This window comes from Hyperoodon ampullatus (assembly GCF_949752795.1).
Source record: "Hyperoodon ampullatus genome assembly, chromosome: 12".
In the NCBI taxonomy this organism is placed as follows: Eukaryota; Metazoa; Chordata; class Mammalia; order Artiodactyla; family Ziphiidae; genus Hyperoodon; species Hyperoodon ampullatus.
This window is the reverse complement of record NC_136925.1, coordinates 87981054-87994871: the sequence shown is the minus strand read 5'-3', so window position 1 is coordinate 87994871 and position 13818 is coordinate 87981054.

Below are 13818 nucleotides of genomic sequence, written 5' to 3'. Positions count from 1 at the left end.
TAGATTTGACAGTTTTTTGTGACACTGTGGATCACAAGCAGTTTTAGGTAGATTTTGAGAAGGTACACTTTCCACTAGCAAATGATACTGGCATAGTTGTGTACGTCCTGAGAGATTCGAAATTATTTAGAAATGTATCCAATAAATTACTGCTGCAAATATATCTTAGGACTTTAATGGGAGTCATCCAGTTTTAGAAAACAGCCTGAAATTTCTAGATTCTCATACACTGGTCCCCCGCTCCACCCCACCCCCACCCCCGCTAATATCACCTTCTTACCATGTTCAGCGGTAGAGTCAGTGCAGACACATTTTATGTGCTGGCAGAATTCAATTCATCTAATTTTCAGATTTCATAAGGCATCTGGAAAACTGTAAAGGCCATAAAATTATTTCAGTATCTCAAAACTTTATTTCAAAATTATTATTGTCTCTAACACAGAAAAAAAGTTATTCTTAAATTGTCTTACGTTTCAAAGATGGGCTGAATGTAAGTTGCACAAGTAGAATGAGCATTCTTTTTTCTTTTCCTATTATTTTCTTTGTTGGCAAACTTGGCATCAACTGTCAAGAGACTTTGTCGTCTTTATTTTAACATTAATAATATGTCATTTTGTAAACATGATTGCTTTCTTTTTGTTGAAATAATTTCTTAATCTTTCAATAACTTTCAGGGCACTGTGTGCATTGAAGTTTGGCTCCTGCATAATTTCGCTACAACATTACTTTTATTTAAAATATTTTGTCAGATCAGTACAGAGCAAATACAATTAAAAGTGAGTAAAAAGGTATAATTTTGATGTGTGCTGTGGAATGTATATTTTCAGTAATATCAATAATTTCCAAAGGAATGTTGGACACTGTCTCTCACTGATTTCCTGGATATCTCACAAGTATCTCAGAAACAACACATCCTGAAGTTAAGTCCAGTCTCAACACCGTCACCCGCCTGCTTCCCGTGTTCATGCATCCCTGAAGCTGGGAAACAGCATCCTTGATTCCTTCCGTTTTTACTTTCTGAATCCTTAGCAGGTCTGCTGACTCTGGCCTTCCCTAGGTTGGCTTCCTTTGACTGGAGGCTCTGGGTTCTCTAACCCTAGAGTCTACCGGATTTATGTATTGATTAACTAAGGCAGTAAATTCACTTACAGACCAGGGGGGAATTCCATTTTCTACAACAAATCCAAGCAGGTTCCCCAGTGACTTTCCATCGTGGACTCTGCCATTTTCCTCCTCGCTCTGCAAGGAGCTGTAACACACTCGGCAGCGTGTTTCCTGCCCATGTCCCCACTGGAGGGCACGACGAGCTCCAGCAGGTAGAGAGACATGCCAGGTAGTTTACAAGGATGTCCACCTGGATGCCACTCCTAAATGGATAAGTATCTATATCTAGGCATTTGCTCCTTTGCAATACCAATTTCCCAGGGGTGCATTTCTGTAATCTTCTAAGTGCTGGATGGGAGGTTCGAGCTGGATTCCATCTGGTTTGTTGTCTGAGGTCAGTGAAAACCCAGACACTGGTCCCAGTGTGATGGTAGTCTTTATTCAATGAGGAGACGGTCTTTCCGTCCTTTGTCAGCCCCACACTGGAAACGTGGAAATCTTGGGTTCATCTCTCGCATGCAGTGCTTAAATTTCACTTTGAAGTCTTTCCCCTTGAACGCCGGCACCCACTGGTATCTGATGGTGCTGATAAAGTTGCTGTTTCTAAGCTGGACGCTCACCCAGGCTCCTGGCGGCGCCAAGTGACAAGGTAGCCACACCGCAAACCACTGGAGCGCAGAGCAGCCAGCACAGCCGCTGGGCTCTAGGGCATCGGATGTGGGAAACCTCACGGCTCATCTCCCGGCTCAGGTGGGTTGGAAGCCAGATCTGTTCCTGAAAATATTGCCAATTTGGTCTAGGAGAAACCAGGGCACCTAGTTCCTGGTATTAGTGTTGCCGCCTCCTAGTTTAAGCCTAAAAATGGGGATTAAATCAAAGCGCCTGGGAAGCAGCTTTTATTTTGCTCGCCTTTGACCCTTGTCCTGGTGAGAACACCCGCAGGTCAAGAGAAACACAGAATTAAAGAAGGAGAGATGGGGGGTTGCTTTAGGTGTACGTTAGGGATTGAATTGTGTGCCCCCCCAAAAAGATATGTTGACATCCAAACCCCTGAGACCTCGGAATGTGCCCAATTTGGAAACAGGGTGGCTGCAGACTTAATTAGTTATGAGGAGGTCATACTGGAGGAGGGAGGGCCCTAACCCAACCGGGCTGGTGTCCCTATAAGAAACGGAGAGAGACACGGGGAAGGACACACAACGCAGTCTCTTTCTCCATCGTCACACGGCCTTCTCCTCCCTGTCTGTCTTTGCATCTTTCCTCTTCTTACAAGGACCCCGGTCACATGGGATCATGCCCTGCCCCGTAACCCCCCACCCCGCCCAGCATGACCTCATCTTAACTGAATACACCTGCAAAGACTCTACTTGCATATAAGGCCACCTTCATTGGCACCGAGGCTTAGGACATCAACATGTCTTTTGGGACACAATTCAGCCCACCAGTATCCTTCGTGACCCCATCCAGGGCTCCACGTGTTCCCCCGTGGGGGGCGGGTAAACGCAGCCCCATCCTCCCCCTCCCACTGGCAGGAATCCTGTCCTGGCTCCAAACCTCACACACACGCACAGCCTTCCAAAAGGTCGCCACTTTCCAATACATGTTGAGGTCCTTCACGGTGACAGAGAAAGGCCCAGATTCTGTGGGGAGCCAGCTGGAGAGGGTGTGGCGGGGCTGAATCCTTGAGCAAAAGGGACACTGGGGGCCTGGGGACCTGAGTGCTCGGCCCAGAGGGCCTTTCCAACAGAAACACACACGCTGTCATTTCAACACGTAACTGGGATTTTAAAAACTAATAAGATACTTTGCATTTTTTTTCATGCTAAGTCTTCAAAATCTGATGTGTGTTTTATACTTAATGTACATTTCACTTTGGACCAGTTCCATTTCAGGCGGTCAACAGCCACTCCTGGCTGGTAGCTGTCATGTTGTCCAGAGCTCCAGAAGATGCTCCAGCACAACCCGCTGAGTGGGGTGAGGATCTTAAAATATGTCCACAAAATCTCTGCTACTCCTGCCTTCCTCTTGAGGGTGGGCTAGACTTCCTGACCTGCTCTGGCCACTAGAATAAAGGGGGACGTGACAGGGTGTGCCTTCAGAGGCTTGGTCATAAAAGGGACTGGGACATGGTCCTCACTGCCCTCGCTGTCCTGTTGGGAGGACACAAGCCCCCATGCAGAGGCCCACATGGGGCACGGTGAGCTTGGCTATGAGCCAGGTACGTGGGCCATCCTGGAGGTGCATCTCCTGCCCAAGCAGGCCTTCGGGTGACCCTTCCCCCAGCACCACTGCTTCCCAACCGCTTTGTTCTTTAAATGGTGTACAGGGCCACTTGCCTCTTTACCACCTGGAAAAATATCCTACAAACGAGAGAGAAGGAAAAGAATTTTGTCAAAGGGATGGTGAAGAGATCATGATTTTGACATTTTTTTAACTCTTAAGTCTTCAGAAATTCTCTTCTATGCCCGCCCTCCCTTTTTTTTTTTTTTTTTTTTTTTTTTTTTTTGCGGTACGCGGGCCTCTCACTGCTGTGGCCTCTCCCGCTGCGGAGCACAGGCTCCGGACGCGCAGGCTCAGTGGCCATGGCTCACGGGCCCAGCCACTCCGTGGCATGTGGGATCTTCCCGGACCGGGGCACGAGCCCGCGTCCCCTGCATCGGCAGGCGGGCTCTCAACCACTGCGCCACCAGGGAAGCCCCCCACCCTCCCCTTTAATACTTATTTACATGGACACATATCCTCATCAACCCAAAGCACAGCCCCCTTTTGAAAATTTGTTTTGAGCAATTTTAGGTTTTCAGAAAACATTGAGCAGAAAATACAGAGAATTTCCATATACCCGCCTCACCCTTCCTCCAACTTCCCCTATTACTACCGGCTTCTACTGATTCAGCACATTTGTTACAGCTGATGAGCCAATATCGATACTTTGTTATTAACTGAAGTCCTCGCATAGTTTGCTTCAGGTCGCTCTTGGTGGTGTACTTTCCATGGGCTTGGACAAACGTATAATGACACCATTACGGTATCATACAGAGGAGTTTCACTGCCCTAAAAATCCCCTGTGCTCTGCTTATCCATCCCTCCCCCACCTCAACCCCTGGCAACCCCTGATCTTGTCACCGCCTGCATAGTTTTGCCTCTTCCAGAATGTCATATAGTTGGAATCACACAGTACGTAGCTTTTCAGGTTGGCTTCTTTCACTTAGTCGAGTGCATTTAAGGTTCCTCCATGTCTCTTCATGGCTTTACGGCTCATTTCTTTCGACTGCTGAATCATATTCCATTGTCCGGATGAACATAAATAAAACCAAGGTTTATTCTATTCACCTACTGAAGGACATCTTGGTTGCTTCCAAGTTTTGGCAATTATGAGTAAAGCTCTTATAAGTAGCCGCGTGCAGGTTTCCTGTGCAGACATAAGTTTTCAGTTCATTTGAGTAAATACCAAGGGATGTGACTGCTGGATCGTATGGTGAGAATATGTTCAGTTTTGTAAGAAACCCCTAGACTGTCTTCCAAGCTGGCTGCACCATTTTGCATTCCCACCAGCAACGTGTGAGTGTGCTTGTTGCTCCCCCTTTAAAAACAAAAACAAATAAACAAAAAACATTTTCTTGACAACTGTTCTCTTTAAGAGGGAAAAATCATTTGGCAAGGCAGTGGAGCCACCAGGGTCCAAAGAGAAAAGTCTACATCCAGAGAAGCTTTCTGAAACAACAAAACAAAACAAGCCTGGTACCAGCCTTCTGGAAGAAGCCCACCCTGAAGCAGAACCAGCAGTTTGTGGGCCAGTTATTCAAGGAATCGGTAGAAACCAGCTGATCAACAGTGAGATGGGCCCAGGGTGGAGCTGGAGCTCTGCGCCTTGAGGCAAGGACAGTTCTCCTCACCCCCATCCTCAGGCGACAGCTAAAAAAGTGAGGATGGAGAAATCAACCAGCCATTTATCTTGTTTCCTGGAACTAAAGCATTCCCTCTTCCAACAGGTTGTTGGGTGTTTTTCTTTATTAATTCTTATCAAGTAAGAAATAATTTGATACTTATTATTTATTTGATACTTATTATTTACAAATAATTCTTATTACTATTAAGAATTATTCATTAACAAAAAAGACAAGCCAAAAAAACCTAAAATCTTACTACTTTTGATGTGTTTTCATGTATTTCCATCCAGACATTTTTCTCTGTAAATATATAATTAAAAAATTATTTTCTGTCCTCCTCCTCTCCAGGCTGGACATCTTATATCTTTTTCTAGAGAGAGAGAATCATTAAACTCTCAGCTAGAAAGGTTAACAGCCATTGCTGTTTAGCATATAATGTTTATCACATAGGAAATTGCCTTGGGCCACGGAGCTGCATCTCCAGGTTGGTGGTACGTTCCAGGAAGTGCACCAGGGCAGCATCAACTTGTTATTTTAGCACCTTCTAGGAAAATGAAACTGTGCACCTTAGACTGAACTTAGACTAAGTCAGTTCACTGTTGCCCAGTTATTGTGACACCAAAAAGGTCACAAAGTAAATTTTAATTTCCTTATTTAATTATGTAAGATAATTGTCACCATGTGTAATAACTACTCATGGATATTAACATTGATACTTGGAATTATATGACAACTTTCACAAAACAACCTCAGACATAGAATTGCGTGCAGGGCATCTTGTGATAATTTGGAGCATATGAAGATGTAAAAGGAAGGGAAACATTGAGCTAATTCACTCAGAGAGGGGATCCCAGCCAACCCCTGCTACCCAGTGGAGCATTAGAAGGATTGAGGCCCTTCAGCCCCGTCTCTGCTGAGGACAGGACAAAGGAAACAAGCAGATCAAGGCCTCCTGGACATGGGTGCGGACTGTACCAGTGCAGATTTGGGTGGCCAGCTAGGGAGTCCAGACAGTGAGCTTGGGCAAATATGGGAGTTGCCACGGCTCCCCTACAAGCTTATAAACCAACACAGACAAAACCAGAAAGCACCCAGACAAGACAACACACGTATCCAGGCATCACGACACCTGGACTCCAAGCCTTCTTGAGGTTTCTGGAACATGCTGGCCTGTGCCACCCTGTCCCCAGCACCAAGGTCTTCAGCATTCATGTTGTCCTTCTTGGCACAATGGCAGGGGCGATCCTCATCGACGTGGGTCTTTGCTCTGTCACCGCTGCAGCTAAAAAGGAAGTGGAAGGGCTGGAGGAATAAGTTAAGACCGCCAGAGCCCCTCTCTGTGAGACAAAGGGCCCGGTGCTTCGCACATGTTTTACATTGTTGATCTGTTCTATCTGCATATTGTCTCGTTGGGTGGAAAAAAGGAGAGAGGCTAACTCTTACTTAGCCCTTACATGCCAGGCACTTTCTGAATGTTTTACAAATATTAACTCAATTAATCCTCAGACCCCTCTATGAGTAAGTACTATTATCGTCCCCTTTTTAGGCAAAGAGAGGTTAAGTAGCCTAAGATCACAGAGCAAGAAAGTGACAAGGCCAGGTTTTGGACCCCCAAAGTCAGGCTCCAGAATCTACGTGCATAATACTTCCTCTGCCATTTTTCACTCTGGGCTGATCACATGAGAGAATAGATAAAGCTGTTTTGAGAGGTGTAAAGGTAAGGGCATAGTTTATAATGGTTTTTGCTAATTACTTCATTTATTCCACAAGTTTCCGCCTGCCGACGAATGAGACTCACCCACTGAGTGCTGACTGCACGGTGAAGAGCAAACGCAGACAGCAGGGCGCGGTGGGTATCCTCTAGGCCGTGCAACAGGGGGAAGCCGTGTGCCCCCTTACCGGAGTTTTGATCTGTTCCAACCCTCACTGTCCTCCTCTATAAAGTAGGAAGATTGGTCCCTGTCTTGCAGACTTCAGCATACTACTGCGTACCCAGTAGATGGTTGGCGTTATGAAACATAGCTTGTACCCAAATACAAGGCTCTCACGGTTGAGTGGGGGGGGCACCTGAAAAATCACACTGCAACTGAGTCTATGACATAATTGAGGTTTGCAGTACTGAGAGCGTCCCAAGGCAGCCGTGAGTAAATGGAGTTGGGAACAGCTTTACCCCAGTTGTCGGTTTGAGTGTGACCCCGAGGTACGAACTTACTCACTGAACAAATAACCGTGAGCTGCCAGCCACTCTTCTAGGTGTTTGGGTCTCCGCAGCAAACAAACAGAAATACCTGCCCTGGTGGGGGGGACTTGATCAACATGAAAGAGTAAATTAGGTAATATACTAGAAGCTGCCACGAGCTATGAAGAAAAACAAAGCTGGGAATTGGTGAGGTTTAGGGATCAGGACTGCTCCCTCGCAGCCCCTCCCAGGGCCCTGGGCCTACTTTTCTCTCGACATCATACCCCAGCCCTTCCTCGGGGTCCCGCGGCGGCATCGGCTTCGGGCCCCGTGGCACTGGAAACGGCGCGCATCCCCCCATGCGCGCGCCCGGCTCGCCCACTACCGACTCGCGCGCGTCCCACTGGTGGGTTCGGGGTCCCCCCGCAGGTCACCAGGTCCCTGGGCGCACCTCCGCTCGCCAGGCACCGCGCTCTGCGCTGCGCCTCCAGTGCCAGCGGGTGCGCGCTGGCTGGTGGAGATCCGGCGGGACGTTTCCACCAGACACCACCGGTGCGCCCGGGCCCGTGCGAACGCCGGAGACTGGGACCCAAGGACCTTGCGACCCCGTGAAGCTGCACCCTCAGGAAGGTGCGACCTGGGATGCTCAAGCCCCGCGGCCGGGCCGTCCAGCTGGTCCGGCGGGGAGGGAGGGCCGCGGTGGTACGGGGGGGGGGGGGGGGGGGGGTGAAGCAGGGAGGGGCTGGGAGAAAGGGGGAGAAGGCGGGGCGGGGGCGGGAGGAAGCGGGCAGTGGCTGGGGATCCGGCCAATCCCGAGCCCGGGCACCTCCCCCTGGTGATCGCCCCCAACCGCCGCCCCCGCGGGTTCCAGCCTGACCGCAACCGAGCTGCGGCCACGTTCACTCCGCCGCCCCGGGACCCCAACCTGGACCCTCGCCCAGACCCTCACCCTGACCCGGATCCGGACCCCGACCCCGACCCGGAGCCGGATCCGGAGCCAGACCCGGACCCTGACCCAGACCCGGACCCAAACCCTGACCCCGATACGGACCTCGACGCCCACCCAGACCCCGACCCGGACCCGGAACCGTGAGCCCTGTCTGGACCCCGACTTTGATCCCTGCAGGTGAGCGTGTCAGTCTCCGTGGCGGGGGGCACCCCCTTCCTGCGACCCCGGACCCGGACCCTGCCGGGGGTCCCGGGGGTCGCAGGCACCGGACCCGACGGCTGTCACCTTACCGCCGTCACCTTTCCTGGTTTACGCCTCTAGGTCCCACCCAGAGGCGAAGGTCAGGACCCTGCCCCGGGCCTGCTATCGCCCCTGGGCGGCTTCTTACTTAGAGACCCGGTCCGGGCCCAGGCTCTGCGCGGAGCGGTCCGGCGCGTCCCGGCCAGCCCTTCTAGGGGAAGCCCCCGGCCCCCTCCGGCCCTTCCGGCCCTCCCCGGCCCCCTCCGGCCCTTCCAGCCCTCGCCGGCCCCTCCGGCACCCCGCCCTCCACTCCTTCCTCGGCTTCTCGCAGCCCCATCACCGCCACGCCCACACCCCGCGGTGGCCCGGTGCTCCAGACTCAGTCCGGGGCTGCGGCGCTGGTCCGCGTTGGCGGCGCGGCCTCCTTTATCCCGCCCTCCCCCCGACTCTCCATCCAGGTGCGGCCTGAAACGTGGGCTTTCTGAGCTCCTTTGGAGAGGCCTCCACTCCGAACGTTGCCTGAGGCTGACCTGGAGGAGCCTGTAGGACCGGCAAAAGCACTGAGAGGGAGACACCCAGGTGAGGGGTACCTGCCTGCCTGCAGGGTATGGGATTCCCAGGAGGACTGGAACTTCCCAGGTCACAGGGTCAGGCTGTTCCGGATGATTCGTGTGGGGGGTGTTGGTGGCCTTGACGCAAGGCAACAAAACGACATTAGCTGTGAATCACCGAGTTGAGGGCATTCCTTGGTTCAGCAGCGTGGCCACAGCCCCTCTCTTCTTCCTCCCCAGAAAGGACGGCTGGAGCAGAAAGTGGCTGGGAAATGGGGAGGGGCTGCGGGGGAGGGGCTGAGGCGAGCGCTGGGGTCAGTGGGCGAGTGTGTCTTCCTCCACCTTCCGAGTTTCCTCGCAAGGTGAGTGGACTTTCCTAGGACGCTGCTGGCGGGGAGCTGGGCCTTTCCATCGGGAAGGGGGCTGCTGGCCACTTGGCCCTGAAACACCCCTGTCCCCACTTTTCTGTGGAACCTCGGCCCCCTGCCGCCATCAAGTATGGACGAATGTGACTGAAGACAAAAAGAGACGTGTGTCCCGCGCCCACCCACCCAATCCCAGCGGGGCAGGGGCAGCAGGTCCAGCCTGTCCTCCCAGCAGAGGTAGGCAGACAGAAGGAAGTGGGGAGGAAGCCCCAGCCCAGGCCCCGTGGCTGTTCTTACCTGGGGGGCCAGGGTGTGCAGGGCCAGCTGCTTGGTTGACACGAGGAGGCTCTATGAGTCACGCCCCATGTAACATAGTTGTGTCCAGTTCATTCCCCTTGGACTTTCAAGGATCTTCTGGTGACCAGGATGTGGTGACACGAGGGCACAGAGGCCCCAGCCACCTGCTGACCTGGGTTAGGTTATTAAAGTGGTGGCCTTGTGGGCCCAGGTGGGCATTTTGTGGCAGCCCCTTCCTGGCCTCTGGGCACAGGCTGGATGGCTGGTGGGTATGTTGAGGTCCACGTCCCCACGGTGAGGCTGTAGGTGGGACATGTGGGGCTGTGTGTGTGGCAGGGCCCTGTGGCCCCTAAGTGAATAGTGGCTTTTCCAAGAGCAGCTGTCATCAGATGCTGATTCTCCCGGACTCTGGTCTGGCACCAACCGGTCCCTGCAGTGAACGAGAGATGTGAACTTGAACCTCAGGAAATCCTAGGCCTCCCAAGACCGGGAAGACAGGCCCACTAGAACCTCAACGCGCTTTTCAGCAGGGCATGGCAGGGTTGGGTGGCTTGCCGGCTACTCAGAGGGCAGGGCCTGGTCGCCTGTCACCTCACCCCAGCCCCAGTTTAGCCAGGACTGGTCTGCCCCACGGGGACTGTTTGGGGCACCCTGCCCTCCTCCTAACAGGGGCCTGCAGAGGGCCTCCATTTCCTCTCTTCTAGAAGCAGTAACTTCCCAGGAGCTTTAATCAGCCAGCCGTCGCTGCGCCATTTTACTCTCAAGAAGGGCGGGCTGAACGCCAGCCAGTCATGTTGACAAGGTGCAGGCCTGCGGGTTTCCCGTCTTGGCCACCTGATCCCGCCAGGAGGGCCGTTTGTGCATCTTCTTAGGCGTGGCTGCCCCCCCACCCCACCCCGGGCAGAGGTGACTGACACTGCACAGATGCGCCTTGTGCTCAGGGCAAGCGGAGCTGCTTCTTGACTCCTGGCCCGTTTGTTTCGAGGCCTCAGCCTTTTTAGGAAGGTGGTTGGTTTGGAAAAGTACAAGACTGGCCTACACAGAATCGCTGGCTTCCTTAAAGTTTGAAGTGTCCTTGACGCAAAGACCGGGTACTTTGTCCTTGACAAGAACTGTGCCTTGTTTTCGAAATGACTGGGTTTTGAGGAGCCGGTCAGGTCTCTGGCGTGGCAGGACCGCGGGCCTGGGATGTTCTCAGATGACACCTGTTGTCTCAGGGTGGCTGTCACTCAGGAAAGCGTCGGGGTCACCTGATCCTTGTTCTCCCCCATCCTTAGAACACACAGTGTGACCCAGGCACCTGGGCGCGGCTGAGGGTGGGTGCCAGCAGGGTGGGAACGTCTCTGACTAGGGGAACCTTGCATCTCCCTGAACCCCTGGGCTGGGTCCCTCCCCAGTCCTGCACCCCTGCGCTCGGCCCCCTCCCCAGTCCTGCACCCCTGCGCTCGGCCCCCTCCCCAGTCCCTGCACCCCTGGGCTGGGCACCTCTCACCCCGCAGTCCACACCCCGCTGTGGCCCTGCTGGGAAGCCCGGCAGGAGGCTGGTGGATCAGTCAGTGAGGCGACTCAGTGAGCAAGTGTGAGAGCGACTGTGACCATCGTGATACAGACGTGTGGACGGGGTTAGGGAAGGGGGGCCGCACGCCCGACACCAGTGCCAGCGCCCCAGGGACCCCACCACACGATCCCAGATGCGGCCTGCGGGACCACGCTCCCTGTCCTGTCTACAGAGCACGACAGGGCCCAACGCCTGAGGCTCCCTTCTCTAGGCGCCCGTGGAGGGACCCCTGGCGGCAATGGCCAGCGGCCCCTCTGGACGGGTCTGGGTGGCCGCTGGTTCCCGGGGCACCACCTGCACACGCAGGCCTGACTGTGATGCTGACATTAAGCTTCTCTCATCACCAAGGGGGTCGTTATTCCAGTTACTTCGTTCGATAATATAATGGATCCGGAAGCAGAGAGGTTTACAGGGTGCCCGTGGGCCCCAGGGCCCCAAACCCTGCCGGAAGGACACCGAGAGTGTGACCCTGACAGCGCGGCACACACAGGAGGGAGGCTGAGCGCCTGCAGGATGAGCCCTGAGGCCGCGGTGCCTGCCTGTGCACCTGGCCGCTCAGGGGACCCTGCCCTTGGCCGTTTCCTCCTTGTCCCCTGAGGCCACGGCCAAGACCCCCTGTCGGTGCCTCCCTCCCAGCCCCACCCGACAGGGAGAAAAGTCTGGGGGGAGCGGGTGAAAGTCAGTGCTTTCTTGGAGGGGACCTTCGCAGGTGCGTGCCCCGTGCCCCGAGCTGAGCCCCTGCCGGGACGCAGCGCCGAGCGGACCTGCCTCTGCTCTTGTAGAGGAGGCCACGGGTGACCCTGCAGCTTGTTCTCTGCTCCCAGGAGAGGGACGTGGCCCTGGGGTTCTCATGCGTGTGCACCGGGCAGCTGGGCCCAGGGGCAGCAAAGCAGCCAGGCGCAGACCTGCCCTCGGAAGTGTGGGGCGCAGCACCGGGAGACCAGCCCGAGGACACGGGGGGCACAGAGGTCTGGCACACGGGAGTCCACGTGCCCGGGGAGACACAGGGTCGGTGCCAGGTGGCTGGCGGCCAGAGGCCAGTGGACGGTGGGAAGGGGCCTTGGCCTGAGGTAGCGCATGCCAGGCGGAGGGAACGGTATCGGGACGGCGCAGAGGTGGCGTCCCCAAGGTGGGGGGACCCTGAGGTGGGGAGCCCCTGCGGGCCGTGGTGGGAAGACCCCGTAGGATTCTGGACGCGGAGAAGGCGAGAGGCTGGGCAGGAGAGGGGGAGGGGGAGGACGACAGAGCCCGGCCGCCGCGCCAAGTCGGGGGGAGAGGCCCTGAGGGGCAGTGGGGGCCTCTGGAGGACTTGCCTTGGGCGGCGGCGGGCGCATCCCACCCTGTTTCCAGACATCTGTCCGGGCAGCTGTGAGGAGAGGGAGCGAGGGAGGGGCGACGGGAGCGGGCTGCTTAGCTGTGGCCCAAGCGGGACATGTGGGCGGCACAGGCCAGGCTGGTGGGGGGAGAAAGGAGGGAGACGCCAGCACGAAGCGCAGAGCAGGGGGGAGGTGGGACGGGTCTGCTCCCCTGGACCCGGCAGGCGGAGCACCCTGGGAGGGAGGAGGGCAGAGGGCCGTGCAGGAGCCCCCCACCTGCCCGCGTGTGTTCCGCCGGGCGTCACCAGGATGCGGGAATGTGGGTTTCGATAAATAGAGTGGGTGTCGAACGTGGGGGTTTAGCCGGGGCTCTCCGGGAGAGAGCTGCATCTTGAGGGGCTGGATCGCGACTGAGTGGCGGGCAGGTCTGCAATCCACGGGGCGGGGCGGGCGGCAGGGCTGCAGACCCAGGAAGAGCTGACGCTGCAACTGGAGTCGAGGGCCGTCTGGAGGAGGATGGCCTCCTCCTCCAGGGACCTATCTTTCCTCAAGGCCTTGGACCGCTTGCATGCGGCCCACCCACACTGCGGAGGCTCATCCGCTTTACTTAAGGTCAGCTGTTTAGAACATAACTTCACCCGAAAACCCCCTCTGAGCAGCACCCGACACCGGGTACGTGGCCCAGCCAGGCGGACACACGAGGGCCGGGCAGCCACGGGGCCGCGCGTGGTCCTCTAGGCTGGGCACGGGTCTGTGGGCCCCTTTCAGGTGCTGGGGCCCTGGGGTCTAACATTTGTGACTGGGACCCCGATAAGTAAGGGTTTCCCCCAGCCCCAGCGCACGCTCCCAACGCGGGAACAGCGATTTCAGGGAGTGGCGCTCACCGCGACCAACCCCGCTTTGCCCCTGGCTGGTTCGCAGCCTCGGGAGTTTCCCGGGTGGCATTTGAAGCTGGCTCCGTACGTGGAGGGCGGGAGAGACCAGGACAGAGGCAGACACCCGGGCAGCAGGTGCAAGTTTACTAAGCAGGGACTTGGGTGTGACGCCCGTCTCGGGCACCCCGCCCACCAGAGTCTCAAGTTCACACGGAGGCCCTGACGGTCCGGCTGAGTTCACCTCCGGAGGGCCTCAGCCGCGTCTCTGACACCGCCTCTCCTGCGGGAACCTGCGGCAGAGCCTGCGTCCGAGGACAGGGGTATGGATCGTCTGGGTCCGGCTGGTGGTCAGCCGGTGGTCACGTTCTCTCGATGGCCGCCTCCACCGTGGGGCGTCCGCTGGAGGCCTCGCACTTCCTCCGGGCCGACACGCGTGTGTGACCCCGATCACAGGTGAAACGCGCTCCTCTGGGGCCGTGGTCGACGAGCCAGTGCCG